At 42.6% G+C, this 21,794-nt stretch overlaps 1 protein-coding gene across 3 annotated transcripts in view; it reads left to right on the top strand.

Annotated features, from left to right (window-relative positions):
• The window catches only part of BAALC (BAALC binder of MAP3K1 and KLF4), a 95,078-nt gene that overhangs the window by 892 nt on the left and 72,392 nt on the right, over window positions 1-21,794 (top strand). The gene's annotated exons all lie outside the window — the stretch shown is intronic.

Below are 21,794 nucleotides of genomic sequence, written 5' to 3'. Positions count from 1 at the left end.
CAGTTGTTTCATAGCAAAGGACTTCTCTCACTACCCCATGGTGTCCCAATGCTTTATAGGAGGCAGGGCATACTCGTGGGTTTTGACTATAAATTAAATACTCTTGCCTTGGTCATTCCCCATCCAGCAGAAATCTGGTAGAAGGTGGATGCAAAGAACTGTTGGTCAGGTCACAAGTCAGGATATTTTTTTAAAGCAGAGCAAATAATTATAGTGCAGAGATGCAAACTGTTGCCACAGACTGACCTTTAATCATAAACATTGATGACATTAAAAGGAAAAACACCTCACTATTTTTACATGGATGTTGTCCAAAGCTAGGTCAATATTTGGATAAAAATGTTTTAAGTGTTTCTTGACACACTGATGTTATTGGCATTTTTTGAATAATGAAATCTAAAATGGAAAATAGGGTTAATTTGAGCATAATGTATCTTATATGGAGCAGGATGGAAATTCAAAGTACTTTTATAAGGTTAAGAATCTTAAATGCATGCCTACTAAATAAGAGCTGTCACTTTAATCGAGAATACGTTTCTCCATTTTTAAGCACCAATGCTGGCTCTCTTTCCACATTAACTTTGTGACTTGCTTTTATTTTAAAATTGAGGACTGTCTGTGAAAGCTGTACAAGGCATTATACTATATTTGTCTCTAGCTTTTCTGACTCACAGTGGCAGTCATAATGGTTATTTTGTATTGCCAATGCTTTTAGCAAGTTACCAAATGGTGTGTTGGCTGAATTCAGTGTCAGCATCAGGATAGATATGAGACTTTTAGAGGGACCTGGCAAATGTTATATGTGACAGTTTCCCGAGGAGGTGTGGTGATTCTCAGCAGAGAGTCAAAGCCAGAGATGTCCTTCAAACAAATAAGTGTGAAAAGATCTAGCATTAAAAAAACAGACAAACACACAAACAAAAAACCAACAAAACCCCCTAAGTACAGCTTTAAGGAATAGTTGCCATGGTGACTGGGAGTATATGGGGTGTGTGTGTATGTGTGTGTATGCATGTGTATGGGTATGAAAGAGTGATTATGGGATGGCTCTATATGTACATATATGTTCCTCACAACTTTTCTGTCACTCCTTGATTTCTTACTCTGCCATCCTAATTCATATCCCATTCATAATGAGATCTGGTCCCTACAACACGTAGGGTCTGGGACAGACACATTCATGGTACCCTGCCAAACATGGTACCCTACCCAGCCTTGCTGGACAGGTGGTCCTGAGGGCCTGCATCCTCCAGAGGAGGAGCTCCACTTTAGCCCCAGGACAGCACCCTGAAATTGACAAGATGCTTGTATGGGCAGGGTCATTTTAATTCCCTAGGAATTTCTGTTAGCCTTAGGGGAGAGGGTATTTCTGAAGACCAAGATTAAATCAAGGCCTTCCTTTGGGGTGCATTGGCATTCCCTTGAGCCTTTGGGAGTGGCTTGACTCCTGTGGAATTTTCAGACTAGGAGCTGGTCATCTTTAGTCAGAATGGGTCATCTGAAAGCTACAGATCTCCTGGATTTCAGCCACCCTGGGAGATTGGACAGGACCCTGTATTCCTTTCATCCTCTCTGCCCCTCACTCATGTGTCACCCACCCCCTGCTAGTGCTTTACTCATGAATTTACCCCCAAGCTGCTGGGGGACACCTAATAGCCCCCAGTGGCTGTGTTGCGACAGGAAGCCAGAATACCACTTTTTCCTGTTTATAGCAGTTGTTTTCTGACAGGGGACGTGGGTAGGTGTAAATGAAAGAGCCAGATTCAGGAGAGTCCAGATTGTAAAATCAACAAAAATGGCTTCACTACTAGAATTCTAGAGCTGGAAAAGGTCTCTGGAAGTCAGCCACGTGAGGCAAATGAGACTCTCAGGGGAATCATCCCTGTCTGCACACTCCTTCAAGCGGTCACAGACTTTACCCTCAGTTTGCAAGAATCCCTTCTTTCTGGGACCCTAATGATTCTCCTTTGTTGTCAAACTGAAGCCACCTTTTCTCCTGGCTACTTCAACATCAGGACTTCCAAGGGCCAGGGGTGAATCTAAGTCATCTTTGCGTCTTCTGTGCTGAGCACACCTGGGACTTTGTAAAAGTTTTCAAAACGAATGGACGCTCGTCTAAACCTATCCTCCATCCTGTCAGCTCTTCCTAGATGCCCTTATTCCTCTTCTTTGTAGTTCTTGCTACTGAGGTTTTCCCACTTGAATCAGTTTAGCCTAAATTCTCCCAAAGGCCTTTCTGATCTCACAACTTCTCTTAAAAAAGTTCTCCCCAACTTTACCCTACTCCATTAAAACACCTGGCCCAACCCGAAGACTCCACTTCTTCTGTAGCCTACCTCAACTCACAACCTCATCTCCACAACCACATCTGTTCAAGAAAAGTCCCATTTGAGCGTATCTGCTTTTAAATCTCACTTAATTTCTCTGAGCCCAATCCAGATTGAGGGTGTGTCACATGACAGGTGTTTGGCAAATATTTGCTGAATAAATTCTGAATTTCACTGCAGATAGGGAGGGGGCATGGTTTTCTGCTGGTTCCACAAAGAAGAGCATTTCTTGCCTCTTCTCCTTACTCAAAATGGGATCATGAGCCTGTGGTTCCTGTTTTTGGAGATCATCTCTACTACTCAGTGAAACTGAATTAAGTTTTTAGATTTGACTCATACAGGCTAGAATTTAAGACATAGCTGAAGTCACAGTATCTGATATCCATTGCTTTCCTGTGTCACCAAAGTCTGTCCCTCTGTTACAGAAGGAAATTAAATTGGTCTGACATAATTTAATTCTCATAAAATCAGTCTGCTGGATTGATATTTAATTCTGGTGCCTGGTGGGGGTCTCTCCAAGGAGAAAGGAAGTCTCTGAGGTTGCCATGACCCAACCTAGCTCTGCCATTCCATACACCAACAACTTCTGGCTTCACCTCAGTGTGATCACACGCTCCATAAATTGCAGCCTTACGTATTCCCCTTTTCTCTAATTTCTCCAGAGAAAACGTTTGAAAATTTTCTAAAGAACTTCTACTTTACATTTTTAAATTGCTAAATAATTGCTTTAGTATAATAGAGGTTTCCAGATTTACAGACAGCAAAATGATTTACCTAAATAAACTGAAAGATGGTCAAATAAAATGGAGAGCATTTAATATTACCGTTACCCATCATTTATTAAGGCCTTACCAGGGGCCTGGTGCTTTATTGGGCACTTTATATTTTCTCATTGAATCCTTACTGCAGGAATGAGGCAGGAACTATTACCACCCTCCTTTTACAAGAGAGGAAATGAGGCTTGAAGTCTGCAAGTAACTTTTCGCAGGTCAGGCCTGAAATCTAGCTCTATCCTGTTCCAAAGGCTGTACTCCTAAATACTGCCTTCCTGATTAATGCGGGATAGGCTATGAAATTCTAGATTTTACAGCTCATGAAACTCAAAGTCAAGTCTGATCTCTTGATCTCAGACAGCACAATTGTCTTCTGCATCATCTCTGAGGATGGAATGGCTTTTCCCTAGGGAAGGAGGCCTTCTTGGAGATCATCTTGGAGATCATCAAGGAAGCAGTTCTCTTGTGAGGCTCTTCCTGCTGCCTTGTAATTTCTACCTGGTGAGCTCCAGACCTGTGTGATCAAGTCTTGCACAGATAGCTCTTTCAATATTTGAAGATGTCTATCATATCTCTTACCATTGGTCTTCCAGCCTAAACATATGCTGTTCCTTCAGTCACTTCTCACACCTCTTGTAGGCCTGACTACATTCTCTAAATATACTACTCAGTTTGTCAAAGTCCCTCTTGAAACAAGGGACCTATGGTTAATTCCAAGCTGCTGATGGCAGCGGAACGGCATAGGGCAGTACGAGGTGTGCTATGATGTCACTGAATAAAATTCTCTTGGTGCACGTAAAATCAGGTTAGGATTTGTTTGCTTTCCTGCTGTTGCTGTTGTTGCCATATTACTTTGATGACTCACATTAAGCTTGTGATTAGCTAAAACCCTTAGATCTTTCTTTATAATCAGATTTAAGTTTTATGACATCGAGGACATTGTGTTTTTTTCTGCTATGTACCCAGCACTTGGCACAGTGACTGGAACATAGGTGGCACTCAATAAACATTTTTGAAGAAATGAATTTCTTTTCTTATGAATCCTGAATTGGTATGATTGGTTTCAGTAACCCAAATACGGATTTTTTTGCATTTATTTCTGTTAAATTTCATCTTACTGGTTTCGGTTTAATGTTTAAATTTGCTGACCTTGATTCATCTTGATAGAGCTATGAAAACAATATTCTGGGTCTTTGTTTCCCTGTGTTGATGATAAAAGACATGTCTTTTTTTGCTCTTTTGTTCACTGAATAGACATATGGCACAAAGATGACCTGAAGAAATTATTATTATAGGGAAAACAGACATAAAAGTGGACACTGTTCAGGTCATCATGTTCATGCCATGTCATGGAGAAAAGCATTAGAGGCATTCAGGAACTAAGCACTTTGTTCTCCCAGGGGAGAGGTCGGTATGTATACAGACCCCTGCAGGAGCCCGGTGGAGGAAGTGGGACTGTCCCAGCCAGCACTCCCACTTTGGAGAGGAACAGGAAGGCCGCCCAGCTGGCCTGACTCCATCCCCGAGAGTGAGGCACTGTGGAGAGGGCAGCCAGGGCTTTCTAGTGGATAAATGCCCTCCACCCACGCCCTAGCTCCCTAGACTTACCTGTTACCACTTGTGGTTTCATCTTTGAATAATTATCGACTAATCACTCCTCTCAAGGATGACTGTTAGGTTTGGTAAGGCAAGTGGTCTGTTGGGCTAGGTAAGGGGTTATTTCACTCACAATCTTGTCCCTGTACCTAACGCCGTCCCTGGCTATATTAGGAGCCCGAGTAATCGCTCATAAATGAATAAATATCCTAAAACTTCTGTTTGTTAATTTCTTCCTGTAGCCCCAGAGATGATGTTCTCTTTCCTCATCAGTTACCTCTGCTCAACTTTTTGTTGTCTGATTGGCCGCATAGTAAGAAAATGTCCCCACTTTCCTTACACCTCTTTTGCCAAACACAAGCCTCTTTGTTATAAGTTGTTTTTTAAAATCACTGCAAGAGACAGGTGGTAACAAACCCAGGCAGTTCATAAAGGTTTAGGAAGCCTCATGTTCCTATGGCGCTTGTCTCCTGGGCAGAGTATCACATTGTGCCATTGGCTCTCCAGGCACTGAGAGAGTCCAGTGATGGTGCCCGCCACACTGCATTGCCAGGGCTTGGTCATGTCTCTGTCTCTCTAGTTAGTCTGTAAGCTCTTCTAGGTTGGGGACCACATTGTTGACATTTGCACGCCTGGCAGCTACCACATGTTTGTTGAATGACTGTGAAAATGTAAATGGATGAATGATCTAGCTATGCAAATGAAGCCTAGTCCATCATTCTTATAATCTCTTGAGTCTCATCTTAGATGCTTTTGTCTTAGATACCAGTCCATTGAACCTTGTCTTCGTTGGACATTAGATAAAGCAATTTCAACTCTAGCCAAAGATGAATTTAAGGCACGTCTCACATGGCAGCAGACAAGAGAAGAAACCTTGTACAGGGAAACTTCCCTTTATAAAACCCTCAGATCTCATGAGACTTATATCTCAAGAATGGCATGGGAAAACCCTGCCCCCGTGATTCAATTATTTCCCACCAGGTCCTTCCCACAACATGTGCAAACTGTGGGAGCTACAATTCAAGGTGAGATTTGGGTGGAGATACAGCCAAATCATATCATGGATATAGAAACATGGTCGTGTGTGTGTGTGCGTGTGTGTGTGTGTGTATGTGCGCATGTCTGGGTGTGTCTGTGTGTGTGTGCAGGGACCAGCTTTCTGAGTCTCAAATGCGCTTGAGGTCAGACAGGTTGGCTGCCCCAAGCTGTCGCTGTTACCACTCCAAACACTTCCAGCTCCAAGTGTCCGTGTCAGATGGGATAGGTATCTAGTGTCTGCCTACAGCTCACCGTGTGGCTTCTGTGTAATGAAGCAAAGCGAAAAGCCGGGGTAAGTTTTTCTTAATCTAACCTAATCTGCTTTACAAATGATGACAACTTCTCCTAGATTCTGGGGTTAGGTTGCCTACCAGTCTTCACTTGTGGTGATGTTGTAAGTCTTGGTCTTTTTTTATGTCTTCATGGCTATTTTAGTGGGCAGTTAGGCAAAGCTGATGCCCTTTGACCTGGAAATCCAACCCAGGGATTCTTGACCTTCTTCTCTAAGCCATTGTCCCAAATTCTGATACAGCCACACCCACAGGATCACTCGGCTATATCCGGTCTCTGTTTACAATTTTGTATACTTCCTCCCTAACTAGTGAGCCAGCTTCTCATGAGCATCATGACCTTGGGTCCCTGGACCTTGACCTGCTCTCTTCATCCATCATCCTCCCTGTTACTTTGTTTGGAGATAATATGTCAGTTGTTAAGGAATTTCATTTTATTTTTGAGATGGAGTCTCACTCTGTCACCCAGGCTGGAGTGCAGTGGCGTGATCTCGGCTCACTGCAGCCTCCATCTCCTGAGTTCAAGTGATTCTCCTGCCTCAGCCTCCCAAGTAGCTGGGACTACAGGCACCCACCATGCCGGTCTAATTTTTTGTATTTTTAGTAGAGATGGGGTTTCATCATGTTAGCCAGGGTGGCCTGGCCCTCCTGACATCGTGATCCACCTGCCTCAGCCTCCCAGAGTGCTGGGATTACAGGTGTAAGCCACTGTACCTGGCCTAGGAAATTTTAACAACAGACATTTGTCAGCTGTGTGACCCTGAGCAAGCTTCTTTGTCTTTCTGGGTTTCAGTTTCCACACTGTAGGATGGGACTCATTGAAAAATTAATGCATTCATAAGTACAAAGAGCCTAGTGTTTCAATATGCATTCTAGCAGCCAAGATCCCCTCACATCCTCAAGTTTGCACCAGGCTTGTCATGCCAATCTCAAACCTTGGGTCACCCTTCCCCTCTGTTCCTTACACCCTTATTTTGGAGCTGCCCAGCATTTCTGGAAAAAGTCATGAATACTGTGATTGTCCCTATGAGCAATTCATGCTCTAGAACAATGATCTCACCACCTCTCGGCAATTCTACTCATTCCTATTAATATGCAGTGACAGACCCCATATAATAGCCCCAATGCTATCCTATCCTTTCCTTCTGAATACCAAAAAAATCACAGACTTGCTGTGAATTCTCCCATTTTTTTCCCAGTCACCCACCACACATCCTTTTTGCCATCTGAAGGTTTCTAAACATCTTTAGCCATCCTTTCCTCCTAGTCTGTCCGTTTGAATTCTAAGTGCACTGACAATGTTGCTCCTTGTTGTAACCAAATATAGGAATGCAACAGGCAGCTCCATTTGGACGAAGGTCTACTCTGCATCTCCCTGGGCCTTCCCCAAGCCCACATCCGTCTTCCACTTGAACATCTGCCATAGCCAGCTTCCATTCATGCCCTTGACAATTCATTCTTCATGTCATAGGCAGAATGATCTTTTAAAAACATATGTAAGGTCTTGTCACTCTTTTGTTTAATGCCTTCTGATAGCTTCCTGTTCTACTGTGTGTAGAATGAAATCCCAGTCCCTTCCTTGGCCTCTGGGGGCCTGCATGACGAGGTCTCTGCTGCTTTTTCAGCATGATTTCATTGTTTACTCTGTTCTGTCTTTTGCTCAGAATGTTCCGGCCATGCTTGATTCCCCTCTGTTCTCTAAATACATGGATCCCTTTCCTGTCAGCAGCCTTCACACTTGTCGGAATGTGTTTCCTCCCCGCACTGGGCCCTTCTGTGTGGTTAACTCTTCTTCACCCTTTGGCTCTCAGTTCAGACGTCACCTCCTCGGAGAGACTAGCTTTCCCCAGTGGCGGTCCTGCCATTTCCTTCCTAACACCACAGCCTATCATTGTCTTGTTCATTTACTATTTATTTCTTGATGCTCTGGCTCCATGAGGTCAAGTGTCTGACAGACTCACCCACTGTTAAAGTCCGAGTGCTTAGAATAGTGCCCAGCAGAGTAGGCACTCAGTGGATGTTTGCTGAATGAAGAGAACCCTCCTCCCCTTTTGTGCCAGTTAGAGATTGCATCTGGCTGCCCGAACAGAAACCAACTCCAGGAAGGGGATTTAGCCCATGGAAGGTCTGCACAGAAGTCCGGAGGTCAGCGGCCACACCCAGTCATGGACACTGTTGAGGAGCTGGGCTCCTTTGGGTTTATTGCTCTGCCATCCTTAGTGTGTAGATTTCATCCTCATGGCTGCAAGATGCTGCACCATCTTATTTCAGATGGGAAGAAGGAGAAGGACAGAAAGGGGCATTCTGCCTGATCTGTTCATTATCTCTAAAATGACAATTTTCCTAGAACCCAGTAAACTTTGCTTGGCTCTCATTGATCAGAACTGTGTGACATAGGTGTCCTGGGCTGCAAAGGTGTCTAGGGACTCAGGACTTTTAGCTTTTTACCCTATATTGACAGGGCATTGAATGGGGGCTTCCCCAGCAAGAGGATGTGACCTTGAGTGAGGTCATTTCCTTCCACACAGGGAACTTTCATGCTACCCTAAAAGTATCAGGGTCCTCTTGGCAAAGGAAAAATGGGGAGAGCAGATACTGGGTGGGCTGCCAGCAGAGGGGTCACATCTTTCATCCTAAAGCTGTGGTCAGAGAGGAGAGAAGATTTGCAGGAACAAGAGAGAAGGGGGAAAGGCATTACGTAGGTGAGGAGGGAGAGGAAGTTCTGCCAGAAACCAAGGTGACATGACTGCTAGTATTACAATTTTGCCATAACAACAAATAATAATATTGTTTTCAATATTTTCATGTGTCAAGTAAGTTCATAAGGTGTACATTTTCTGTAAAAGCTACATGAGCTAATATTGAAATAATTTTAAAAATAATGCTGCAATACCTTAAACTTAAATCTTTTAGAATGGTCTTTTAACTTCAGACTGTGCTGTGTACCTGAAATGCATGGTGGACATTCCCTGTCCTCTGCCTCATTTTCCTGCAAGGTTAATGCCAATCAGAGACCGATGTGCCAGCTAATATTCCACGGCACCAATTTCCAGTTAGTGGGAACATTTGTGGAAGTTTGTGTGCAGGGTCACGCTGATGATCAGGCTGGGAAGTTCTGTTGGAGAAGCAGCTCACAGCCAACTGGCAAATTTTAAAAGCTGACAGTGTTTTCTGTGGAAGTTCAAAAAACCCACCCTGCTGCTGTCTCTAGGGCTTGTGGATTTTAGGGCATGAAGAAACTGAAAGGCTTGCAGAAAACAGCAGGGCAGTTTGGGAAACTGGTCGCCATAACAACAGGGCATCGCAGCGGTTACAATGGAAGTGGAGATGTCCTGTGCACCCTTCATGAGATGAATGATTCAGGCTTAAGCACCTCAATAAGCAACTGGCATGTTTGAAACCAAGGCCACATTAAACGATTATCTCCAAGAATCACTTTTCAAGGACAGTCTTCATAGCAGTCAGGTTCAGGCTTTCTTGCTGAGGTGATAAGTGACGATGTACAAGCACAAACAAGCTACAGTCTCATGGTGTGGCTTCCGTTAATTGGGTGCTCAGCATGTGCCGAGCTTTGTGGATTTATTACCTAACTCTGCTATTTCTGTTTTACAGATGGAGGGAGTCAGAGCAGTGGGATGGCTTGTCTAAGTGTACATGGGCTGTGAGCAGCTGGGTGGGGGTTGGAACTCAGGTCTGTCTCATTCTGAGCCCTGTGGTCTCTCCTGTACACCAGCCTCTTCACAGATTGCTGGCTTCTGTCCTCACTGCCTTTCACCTAGACATCTGCAACAGCTTTTGGACTGGTCTTCCTGCCCCTAGTCACTCCCACTCCAATCCCCTTCGCATTATTGCTAGGTGAATATTCCCCAAGTACATCTGGGATCATTATTGTGTTAATCTTCTACTCAAAGCCTTTCATGATTTCCCACTATCTACGGAATGCAAATATCTTAGTGTGGCATTCAAGGCTTTCTCTCCAGCCTTTCCAGACAGGCTTTGGGGTGATGGGTGGGGCAATGGGATCAGGTGCTTCACAGAGCATCCTGCCTAATCCCTACTGCTCCTGCCCTTCTGCCTCAGTTGTGTGTTCCCTGATAGTATACACCATTTAGGACACTTACTCCATTTTGAGTTTTCTTATTTATGATTGTGACTTATCTCTGCTATTATACTGTATACTCTTGAAGACAGAGCTGGGAAACAGATTCTGAGGTAAACCCTTACCGGAGACAGCTCTAGTAACACCACCTGTGATATGGGCCTTTTCTAACTTGAGTAATATATATATATATATAGACGTGGAGAATAGTATAATAAACTTCCATGTCCCCATCATCAGCTTCAACATTTATCAACATATTGAAAGTCTTGTTGAATCTCTGCCTCCATTACCCTTCACCAATTAGATGTTTTTGAAGCAAATTCCAGAAGTCATGTAACTTAATCCATGAATACTTTAGTATGAATCTTAAGAAACTAGGGCTCTTTAAAAAAATGTATTAGATTGGACCACAAGAAACTGTTATTTGTGTGGGTAGAAATAGTGTAATATTAGCAATTTCATATACTTCAAACTAACATATAACCATAATATGATCATCACACCTAAAAATTTATGAAAATTTTTGAATTCTCTAATATAATAATTTCTCCAATAGGGTGAGGGGCACAGGCTAGGCAGAGGGAGGAGTGGAATGGCTGTTGCAATAGGGGCTTCAGCCGATTCCCTGGGGAGCTCTGGAGCTGGGATGGCCATTCCGCAATTGAGAAGACTGGGCCTTTCTACTCTGTATTGACCAGGCATTGGATTCAGGCTTCCCCTAGCAAGGGGATGTGACCTTCGGTAAGGTCACTTCCTTCCACAGGAGCAGCACCTGGAGAGGCACTCAGCTGGGATCCCTTAGCAGCTAACTCTCCCGGCAGCTGGAGGGAGACGGTGCTGCAATCCCACAGGAAGACCTGGCAGGGGCGGGAGCCATAATCACCTGACTCACCTTTCTGCTTCCCTAGTGGCTGCATATCAGATTTACCTGGGAACCTAAAACAAAGGCCCCACTATGGCACTTCTAATCTGGTAGTGAGGGTGAGGCTAGAAAACCTGCAAGGTCTCCACGTTCTCTAGGTCAGTGGAGAGTGGAATTTTCTAGGTCTGGGGAGGACCTGAGACTCTGTGTGTTTGACAGGCTTCCAGGTGATGCTGATGCTGCTGGTCCGGAGGTCCTAGATCAAAGGTTGGAAAACTTTTTCTGTAAAGGGACAGAGGGTAAATATTTTAGGCTTTGTGGGCCCCGTGATTTCTTTTGCAACTACTCACCTTCTGTGTTTTTAGTGCCAAAGCAGCGATAGAGTACATAAATGAATAAGCGTGTCTGTGTTCCAGTGCCTACTCCTGTCCCTAGGTGATTTTGAAGCACAGCCAGATTTAAGAGCCACTGTCTTTAATTGCCAAGGCAGTGTGGAAGAGAGAAAAAAAGCATAGGATTTGCAGTTACTAGTCCTAGCCCTCAAATACACTTCTAAATAGCTCAGCACATGCTGAATACTCAATATTTACAGAATAATGAACAATGAATTAATGGGATTAAGCTCATTTCTCACCTTGAAGGCAGTTTTTTAAAGGTGTTTAAAGTCTCTCCGATAACATTTGCTCATCAAGGTATTAGAGATTTTATTATGCAAAACATGCTCTTGAGTTGGTGGGATTCAGGAAGAATATGGCATCACCAGAGTAAGGGAGAGGGTGCTTGAAGACCGATTTCATTTTCTCAAAGAGTTCTTTTTGCCTTGGGCTCTGAGGAATGTTGGTACACCATTGTTCCTTCAGCACAGGTCACTGTTGATTTAGAGAGCTGGGTGCAGCTACCATGGCCTGAGTTGTTTTCTCAGCTGAATCAGATTCAGGCAGTGGTTCTTCTAACAGGGAGGAATGCTCTTCTAAGAGGCATGAGGAATAATCTCCTCGTGTCTTTCTGAGTTCCCCTTACCTTTCCCTACCTCTCAGTTATTGCCATAGGCTGTAATGCCAGAAATGAGGGTTTTGGGAAAGTAACTGCATGTCTGCTTGGTTGTGAGTTGGGCAGCTGATGAATGGGTTGCTGTTAAGACATTTACTTTTCTGAATCAGCTGTTCCTTTGCAGAGGCAGGGAACTTCCAGCCATTACATAAGCTTTCAGAAAATACCCAATGATCTTCTTAGAGAAAAAGCACTATTTAAATAGAAGCTACTAAAAATGTTAACACAGGGACTTAGAGAGAGTGTGTCCATGCCCTTTAGCCACATTTGTCTCTTTTGCACATAAATTCAAAATTCAAATACTGACTATTCTTGGGATTCCAAAACCCTGTAGCAGTAAGAAAAAATATTAGTGTGGAATGTATATGATATACAAAAAAGTTATATAAAAAGGTGATTTAAATATGTGTGTAGGTATGTGTGTGCATGCTCGTGCACACACACACACGCATACCCCACACAGAGATTATATCCTCAGTTGAGCATCAAACACTATCTGGTTGCAATTTCTTTCAGTTTATAGGCTTTCCATTTCCTCCTTTTCCCCTTCAATTTATTTGTTGAAGAAACTTTTTTTTGTCTGGTAGAGTTTCTCACTTTTAGGATTTTGCTGATTGCCTCCCTGTGGTGTTGTTTAAAATGTTCCTATATTCAATTAGACAGGAGGAAAACCTTCAGGAACTCTAAGGCTCAACATGGTGACTAGAATTAATAACAGTGTATTGTATAGAGTGGTTCCTCTCTTTCCATGGGGAGTAAGTTCCAATACTTACAGGGGCTGCCTGAAGCTACAATTAGTACCAAACCCTATATATACTGGTTTTCCTTTCCTTATTAAGTAGAGAACTTTCACACCTTCATTTAAAGGAGCACTTTAGGGCTTCTCTTTGGCATATGGGAATTGGCGCATCAGTAATCTTGCTTTCATGCCAATATTAAGTAAAAGAAGGGTGATTTAAATGCAAGCACCATGATACCTCAACAGTTGATTTGATCAACAAGAGGGCTACAAAGTAAGTAACAGGCTAGTGTTGTCTACAGCATGGATACATAGGACAATACACACACACACACACACACACACACACATATATAGTACATATAATACATACATACATACACATACAATATATACATATGCATCCCAGGCAAGACAGAGCAGGATAGCAGGATATTGCATTGCATCATGCTACTCAGAATGGCACACAATTTAAAACTTATAAATTGTTTATTTCTGGAATTTTCCATTTAATATTTTTGGACTTTGGTTGACCATAGGTAACTGAAACTGCTAAAATGGAAGCTGCAGATAAGGATGGATGACTGTATTTGAAAATTGTTTTAAAAATAGATTTTAAATGATCTCACCACACGAAAAGGTATCTGAGATCACAAATATGTTAATTAGCTTGATTTAGCCATTCAAGAACACATACATATATTAAAATATCATGTTGTACACCATATATAAAATTTTGTCGATTTAAAAAGTAATTAATTGCCGGGCACGGTGGCTCACGCCTGTAATCCCAGCACTTTGGGAAGCCGAGGTGGATGGATCACGAGGTCAAGAGATCGAGACCATCCTGGTCAACATGGTGAAACCCCGTCTCTACTAAAAATACAAAAAATTAGCTGGGCATGGTGGTGCGTGCCTGTAATCCCAGCTACTCAGGAGGCTGAGGCAGGAGAATTGCCTGAACCCAGGAGGCGGAGGTTGTGGTGAGCCGAGATTGCGCCATTGCACTCCAGCCTGGGTAACAAGAGAGAAACTCCGTCTCAAAAAAAAAAAAAAAGCAATTAATTAAAAACATTTCTGAATTCTCTGTAAACTGATAGTTAGAACAATAGGCTTGGTGGGGTTCTGCTTTGATTTTTTTGGTAAGAAACTTCACAGGGAATGAGGTATTCTTTCTATTATGTGGTTCTACATCAGGAACCACACAACATCTGGTTATCTCTCATTTTTTGTCATGTTAAGATTAGCTTAGGCCACCTGCTCCATCTCTTACAAAGTTTCTCATCAGCTTTCTACCTAATGCTTTTAGCAGTTATTGATAATCATTGCCTACATCAATTATTTCATTAGGAATTACAGAATGGTGATAGTCTAACATTTCTTCAACATTTATTACCAGGAATTCTTTTATAAGGAATAACTTTTCCCCATATCCACTTTGGTTTCCCTGAAAAGGCTGAGTAAATGCCAAATGTTTTCCCTTTAATGACCAGTTCTCTGTTTCTCCCCTAGTATTCATCCAAAGGTGACCCAAGGAGTATTTTTTAAAGCATCATGATGGATTCATGGCTCATTAGGATACTGGATGGGTTTTATTTCATTGCACTCATTATCTCGTATGTGTGTGCTCAGAATATCCTATCTTTGGCTAGTGGGAGCCCCTGTTTGACTCTTGACTCCTTTTGACACACATCTAGTAGTCTTTGATAGTTGGCTTTCTGGTATGGCATGCTTTTCTAGGCTTATTATTATTTCTAGGCTTATTATGTTTTTCTAGGCTCATTCTTTTATTTTTCTGGGCCAGACTTGGAAATAGAAATTTCTCTAAGGAGTCCTGGTTCCTCTAATTGAAATATTATACTTACAGCCCACAGCCTGGGCACCTAGGCTGCTTGTTGCTACTGGATTGCTTGTTTATATCCCTTTTCACTGGACAGAGCTAGAAACTATTTTTAAAGAGACTATGTATTTGTACTGATATTATCAATTCAGATATTTCATCCTTTTTAAACTTTATTCTTTTTTTAGATGCTGAAAATTGGTTCCTAACAACATTATAAGTAAGCAACTAAGCTTACTTTGTTTTATATATGTACAGTATTGTTAACAGTGGAGGGTGTTCAGGCTCTTGGCATCTTGAACAAATAATTGGACAAAATGCACAAACAAAGCAAGGAAGGAATGAAGGGCTGTATTGCACGGGAGAATGAAAGTACACTCCACAGTGTAAGAGCAGGCCTGGGAAGAGGGGCTCCAAAGCCCTGTTACAGAATTTCTGAGAGTTTAAATATCCCCTAGAGGATTCCATTGGTTGCTTTGGGTATGCCCTATGTAAATGGAGAGGATGAAGTAAAGTTACAAAGTCATTTACCACCTATGCCCTCTGGAGAGGATATTTCCCTTTATAGCTGAAGCATGGATCGGCCTCTGTTCCCTGCCTCCAGACTCTATTTTTCTGCCTCGGAATGATTACTGAAAATGTTTTTAAAGATTTTGTGGGAGTTTTTTTTTTTTTTTGTCTTTAGGGTATATCCCAATAGGAACAAACAGATTACTGTGTTTTAAAGTCACTTTAAATAATTTCTTGCTTGGTGGTTGTATTAGTCAGGGTTTTCTAGAAGGACAGAACTAATAGTATATACATATATATATATATGAAGGGGAGTTTATTAAGTATTAACTTACATGATCACAAGGTCCCACAATAGGCCTTCTACAAGGAGAGTCAGTCTGAGTCCCAAAACTGAAAAACTTGGATTCTGATGTTTGAGGGCAGGAAGCATCCAGCACAGGAGGAAGATATAGGCTGGGAGGCTAGGCCAGTCTAGCCTTTTCACCCTTTTCTGTCTGATTTGTATTTGCTGGCACTGATTAGATGGTGCACACCCACATTAAGGGTGGATCTGCCTTCCCCAGTTCCCGGACTCAAAGGTTAATCTCCTTTGGCAATATTCTCACAGACACACCGAGAATCAACACTTTGCATCCTTCAATCCAATCAAGTTGACACCCAGTATTAACCTTTACAGCGGCTAAGCCATCAACTTGCTAGATGGATAGGTTCGTTTGTTTCATTTTACTTTTGCATTTCAGGCAAAATTGCTGTTTCTTTCATTTCAGTTTAATTTTTTTTTATATTGGTCAAACATTTACAGTTGAAGACACATCTATAAAATAAGCTACACATATAAAATGTTCAGCTTTCATCATCTCTGCCCCCTTTGTTTTTCTAGAGATAACCATTTTATTAGGTTTTGGTTTATCTTTTTTTTTTTTTCAAATAAGCAAACATACACACACATACACATGAATCTCTATATCTATATCTGTATCTATATATTTAGATGCTTTTCATTTTTAAGATAAAAGGCAGCATATACCTACTGATCTGTTTCTTGCCTTTTCACTGAAGAATATATCCCAGAGATCACTTCAAAGCACTATATAAATTCCTCATTTCTTTTTATAGCTACAGAGCCCTCAATTGTGTGGATGTGTCCTAGTTTATCAAACCAGTCTCCTACTGATGACAATTAGGGTAGTTCCCAGTCTTTTACTGTAACAGCCTTGTCCATGTCTTTTCATTTTTTGCCCGTGTAGATATAGATAGATTCTTAAAAAGGGTACTGCGGGCCCAAATGCTGAAATGCAAATGCAATTTTGCTAGATACTGCCTAATTCCCCTGCAGAGGCCTCGTGCCATTTTGCATTCCCTTCAGCAGCATATGAGTGTGCCTGTTTCCCCATAGTCCTGCCAGCAGGGTTTATTGTCAAACTTAGGTATTTTCATCACTTGAAAAGGTAAGGCATTGTAGCTCAGTTAGTTTTAGTGCGCATCTCTATGAATGAAGTTGCCATCTTTTTATAAGGTTCTGGGAAACCTGCCTTTTCTGTCCTATATGCAATCTGTTCACATCTCTGGGCCTGTTCTTTGTTTTTTGGTTTTTTCGAGGCAGGGTCTTGCTCTGTCACCAGGCTGAAGCATGGTAGTACAATCATAGTTCTCTGCAGCCTTGACCTCCTACTCTCAAGCAATCCTCCTACCTCAGCCTCCCAGCTACTTGGGAGTATTAGCTGGGCATGGTGGCTACTTTTTTTTAATTAGCAACCATGCCCAGCTAATTAAAAAAATAATTTTTGTAAAGGTGGAGTTGTGCCATGTTGCCCTCACTGGTCTCCAACTCTTGGGCTGAAGCAATTCTCCCACCTTGGCCTCCTGAAGTGTTGGGATTATAGGCATGAGCCATTGTGCCCACCTTGGGCGTATTGTTTTGACCATATTCACTAGTTGTAAATCTTCATCCTTTGAGGATGACTGAGATATTTTGAAAAGCAAAAAGTCCCTAAAGTTATTTGTTGAAAACAGTTGCTGGGGTTTTGCTGTCAGATGGAGCAGCTGGGACTGGCTAGGCATCTCTCTGGTGCAGTCCCAGGACTTCTCCATATAGTCTTTCTGCAAGGGCTAGTTTGGGCTTCCTCATAGCATGGTGGCCCAGGGCAGTCAGCTTATTTATGTAACTTCTCAGAACTCCAGTGCAAGCCCCAGCTGGCAACGTAGAGGCTGCATTGCCTTTTATGTCCTAGTCTTAGAAATCATACAGTGTGACTTCTCCTGTATTCTACTGGTTACAAGTGAGTCACAAGCCTACCCAGATTCAAAGGTAGGGGAATCAGACCCCACCTCATGGAGGCATGTCAAGTTTCTAGAAGAGCATGGCAGTTTTAACAACTATGCAGGATCTGAGATTTTACCCTACAAGTTAGCCTGTCACAGTTTCTTGAATACTGGTGAGACACGAGACTCCAGGGTCAGAAACAAAGACTTTGCCACTATGGCGTAGCAAACCTTTTGAGCATTAGCATATTTGTGACAGTCCTTGTTCCCCCAAGTCTCACTGGGAGAAGCAGATGGGTCCAGATGGATTCCTGCGCATATGTTACAGGAGATTTCCATTCCTATTAATTCACTGAAACTCTTCTCATAAACAGTACCAATTACCTTGTAAATGGAGAGTCAGTGCTTATGTCCCTTTTTGCAGCTTTCAGCACTACTGACCTGGCCAATCTCCTCGGCCTACCCTTCCTCCCCAATTTGGAAATGGACCTTCTCTCTCAGTTTTACCACAGCACTGTTTCCCTTCCACCTCTGATTACGTCTCCTCTGCCTCGTCCTCTTTTTTAGTTCCTCTTTCCTGATTTGTCCCATGCTCCGCCCACATCTCTTCATGCCCTTGCCCAGCTCTCTTCTCTCATTCAGCAGGCTCTCCCTGAGGACTCACCTGCTGCTGACATTATCCGCTCAGTGGCTTCTTCCCGCCATATCTGCTCCTAATTCCAGACCACATTTCCAACTATAATAAGGCACCTGAACACTGTCAGCCAAGTTCCTCCAATTCAACTTGCCCCAAACTGAATTAACCTCTTCTCCCACATGCCTGCCCACCCTCTGGTGCCATCCCTCTTGGTTCATCAGAATCATCTCTGGTTGGTCAGGTGTAAGACTTCGGGGTTATTTTTGTTTTACTCCTATCTTTCTCCACACATCTAATGAGGCACCAGCTTCTGTAGCCTGTTTTTGAAATGAATGGTTGTAGGGAATTGTTCCTTTCTTTCTGGCCCAAGACTGCTGCCCTAGTTCAGGCCCTCATTAATGTTCCCCTTCAAATCACTTACCACTACCCTTCCTGGATGTGGGGGCATTTTGGTGGCTAGGCAGGCATTCCCTTCCTCCCCAATTGCTCCATGTGTGTCTCTTACAAAGTCACAGGCTCAGTTGAATTTTATGTATTTTTCACACAGAAAATCATTCCTTCCTTCCTTCCTCCCTCCTGTCTTCCTTCCCTGCCTCCCTCCCTCCCTTTCTCCCTCCTTCCCTCCCTCCCTCCTTCCTTCTTTCCTTCTTCCCTTCCTCCCTTCCTTCCCATAAATATTCTTCAGTACCCACCCTGGAGTGAGTGCTGTTTTAGACGCTGGGGCTGGAGCAGTGGACAAGACCAACAATATTCTTCTCTCAGAGCTTACATTTGGGTTTGAGGTAATGGTGGTAGGTAGAGAAAGAAATAACCAAGGCAATTTCAGATATTGGTATGCACCGTGAAGAAAACCAAGGTAATAAAATAGAGAGTGACTGTGGATGAGGAAGCCTAGCAGATTGGGTGGTAAGGGGAGGCCTCTTTGAGCATGGAGCTAACTTGTGAGTGAAGATCAGGAGCTGCCTCGTGGGCATTAGGGGATAGTGTGCTCCAGGAAGAGCCCCCAGCAGTGCAGAGGCCCTGAGACAGGAATGAGTTTGATGTGATTGAGGCACAGAGTGAGATGAAAGTAACTGGAAGCAACTGGGAGGGGGATGTGTGTAAGGAGGTAGAATATTTGGGCCCTTGTGAGTGATGGGCAGGGGTTCAGGCTTTATTCTAGTGTCAATGGAAGCAGGGATAGGATTGTGTGCCCCCGCTGGAACCTCGATCTCATCTACTTCTGACTTTTCTTCAGTTAATTTCTCATAGTCCTGCTAAAGAATCTTTCTGGAGTATGGATGGAAGGAAAGAAGGACAGAAAGAGGAAGGAAGGAAGGAAGAGAGAAAGAGGGAGTTCAAATATATCTCCATTCATTTTGGCCTAAACTCTGGAAGATCTTCCAGCAATATGAACCCAATATCTGGATTCTAGTGCCTCACAGATTCCTCTAAGGACCTTTGGCTTTTGCAGTTGCCTTGGGGCCATAGCTTTTCCCAAAGAGCTAGAAAACACTAGTTTTAAAGGATACATTAATAAATGCTGGTGACCACAAGGACCTGTGGAAAACAAAAAGAAACAATGGGAAGAACCCCAGGAAAGACCTCACCAGCTGACTTTCTGTCCTTTGTGTCTGTTTACTTCTCGTGTCAGAGTGAGGACCTAGTTGCATGCAGAAAACCCAGGAAAAATCTGCTTCCCAGCGGAGTTCACTATTGGTGAAGAAATAGCCCAAATCTAGATTTCACACAGTTCAAAAGCCAATTCTCCCCAAATAAATTTGCCAGTTAGCGAAGCCACTGGAATACCTAAGGTCTTTCCACAGGTTTTGATTCTGCCTCAACGTTGATGCAGCTGCCTTGGTTTGGAATTGTTAGTCCAGGAATTTTTCTAAGTGTGAATGACTGGGCTTTCCTTTAAATCCGTTTTTGCTGTCTTATTCCCCTAAACTCTCTTTGGGCTTCTGCTGCCTGTATCTACTTCTGTCTCCGTGGAGTGGTCTCTGGGAAATTGAAAGCTCGGGTTCTTTCTTTTAACCCCCTTTCAATGACGAGAACATTTGACTAGCTTTTGGCTAGTATTTTCGGCCTTTCAGTCAAATGATTGTTGGTGAATTATAACTTGATAAAATGATCCAGAGGCCAGATATTTTATCCATGAAAGTATATTTTGCTTTAGGAACGCAATAGAAGGTCATTAGGATTAGGAAGCCCAAATTCTATTCTGGCTTGCTTTTTTTTTTGTTTTTTTGAGACAGAGTATTGCTCTGTCACCCACGCTGGAGTATAGTGCAGTGGCACAATCTCAGCTCACTGCAACCTCAGCCTCCCGGGTTCAAGCGATTTTCCTGCCTCAGCTTCCTGAGTAGCTGGGATTACAGGGGCCCACAACCATGCCCAGCCAATTTTTGTATTTTTAGTAGAGACGGGTTTTGCCATGTTGGCCAGGCTGGTCTCAAACTCCTGACCTCAGGTGATCCTCCTGCCCCAGCCTCCCAAAGTGCTAGGATTACAGGCATGAGCCACCGCGCCCAGCCTCTGGCTTGCTTTTTACTCACTGAGGCAGATCTCTACATCCCCTAAGCTCCAGTTTCCCTGTAAAGTGGAGGTAATATTGCCAACTTCACAGATGTAGGGATTAAATGACCCCGGGGATAACTTCAGTGTTTTTTTTTTTTTAAATTATGATTTACTTAAAAATGTGCGCATTAAATCAGGTAAAGTTACCCCTTATAGCTCATAAACAATAATAAACAAAATGAGAGATGCAAACTAGAAGGCCAGTGACATTCTGAATAATAGCATTAATTTAATATAACAGTTTTGTTTTATAGAAACTGAATCACATATATTGCTTTTAGTGGTAGAAAGATACATTTACTTATTTTCCATTTCACTTTTGCCCACTGGATCCTTTTGATTTTGAGGCACGATGGGCCATCATTTGAATCGTTATCACTATTGCAGTTATTTTTCATTTTAACAGTGATGCCAGCTTTAGCCATTCACGGCACTTACTGCAAGTTGGTGCCTCTCAGGATGGGAACTATACTGTGTGTGCCACACAGATGTGGATGCCACTGATTCCAGACAGGGCCCCTGCACAGGTGATGATTCAATTCTCTCACCCTCTTCTGTATTTAGATGACTCAGAAGCTTTCCTCTATGATGCCATTTTGCCATCATGAAGTATAGAGATCTCATTTGTATCTTTCTTTCTTCATACTTCAAGACTATTGAAGGGGTTGATGCTAATGCAGCCTTTAAAACAATACACGTCAACAACAAATCATGGAATTCTAAGTTGAGATCATTTGGATGATTCCAAATTTCCTTTTAATAGCTTTTTTTCACAATTACCATGAAATAGAAGAATGATAGTATATTCTAAGATCCCCCCAGGAATTTGCTGACTGCCACATTTTTAGGCAAATTGGCCAAAATGTGGGAAAGTGTCTGACATGTGGTAAGTACTTGGTAAAGAAAAGTTTTTATGAAATTCATGCCAAAACCATCCGGTAAGGCCAGAGATTTCCAAACTTTAAATTTAAAGTTCCATCAACTGGAGTTCAGCGATTCTATGTCTCAAAAAAAATTAAAAAGCATTAGGTAAAATACTACTCAACTTAAACCTTGGCAAAGTTGAATTGGAATCTAAGTCAGTGGCAGTAGTGGTGCCAGAAGTGAGTAAAGTGATCTGCAGGGTGCAAAATTAGTCATGGTCCCTGCCCACAGACTTGTAGTCCACATAAGGAACAAAGGGCCTCAAGAAATTACTTTAAAGCC

This window comes from Callithrix jacchus, chromosome 16 (assembly GCF_049354715.1).
Source record: "Callithrix jacchus isolate 240 chromosome 16, calJac240_pri, whole genome shotgun sequence".
NCBI lineage: Eukaryota > Metazoa > Chordata > Mammalia > Primates > Cebidae > Callithrix > Callithrix jacchus.
The sequence above is the reverse complement of the archived record's forward strand: the minus strand, read 5'-3'. Positions and strand labels throughout refer to the sequence as shown.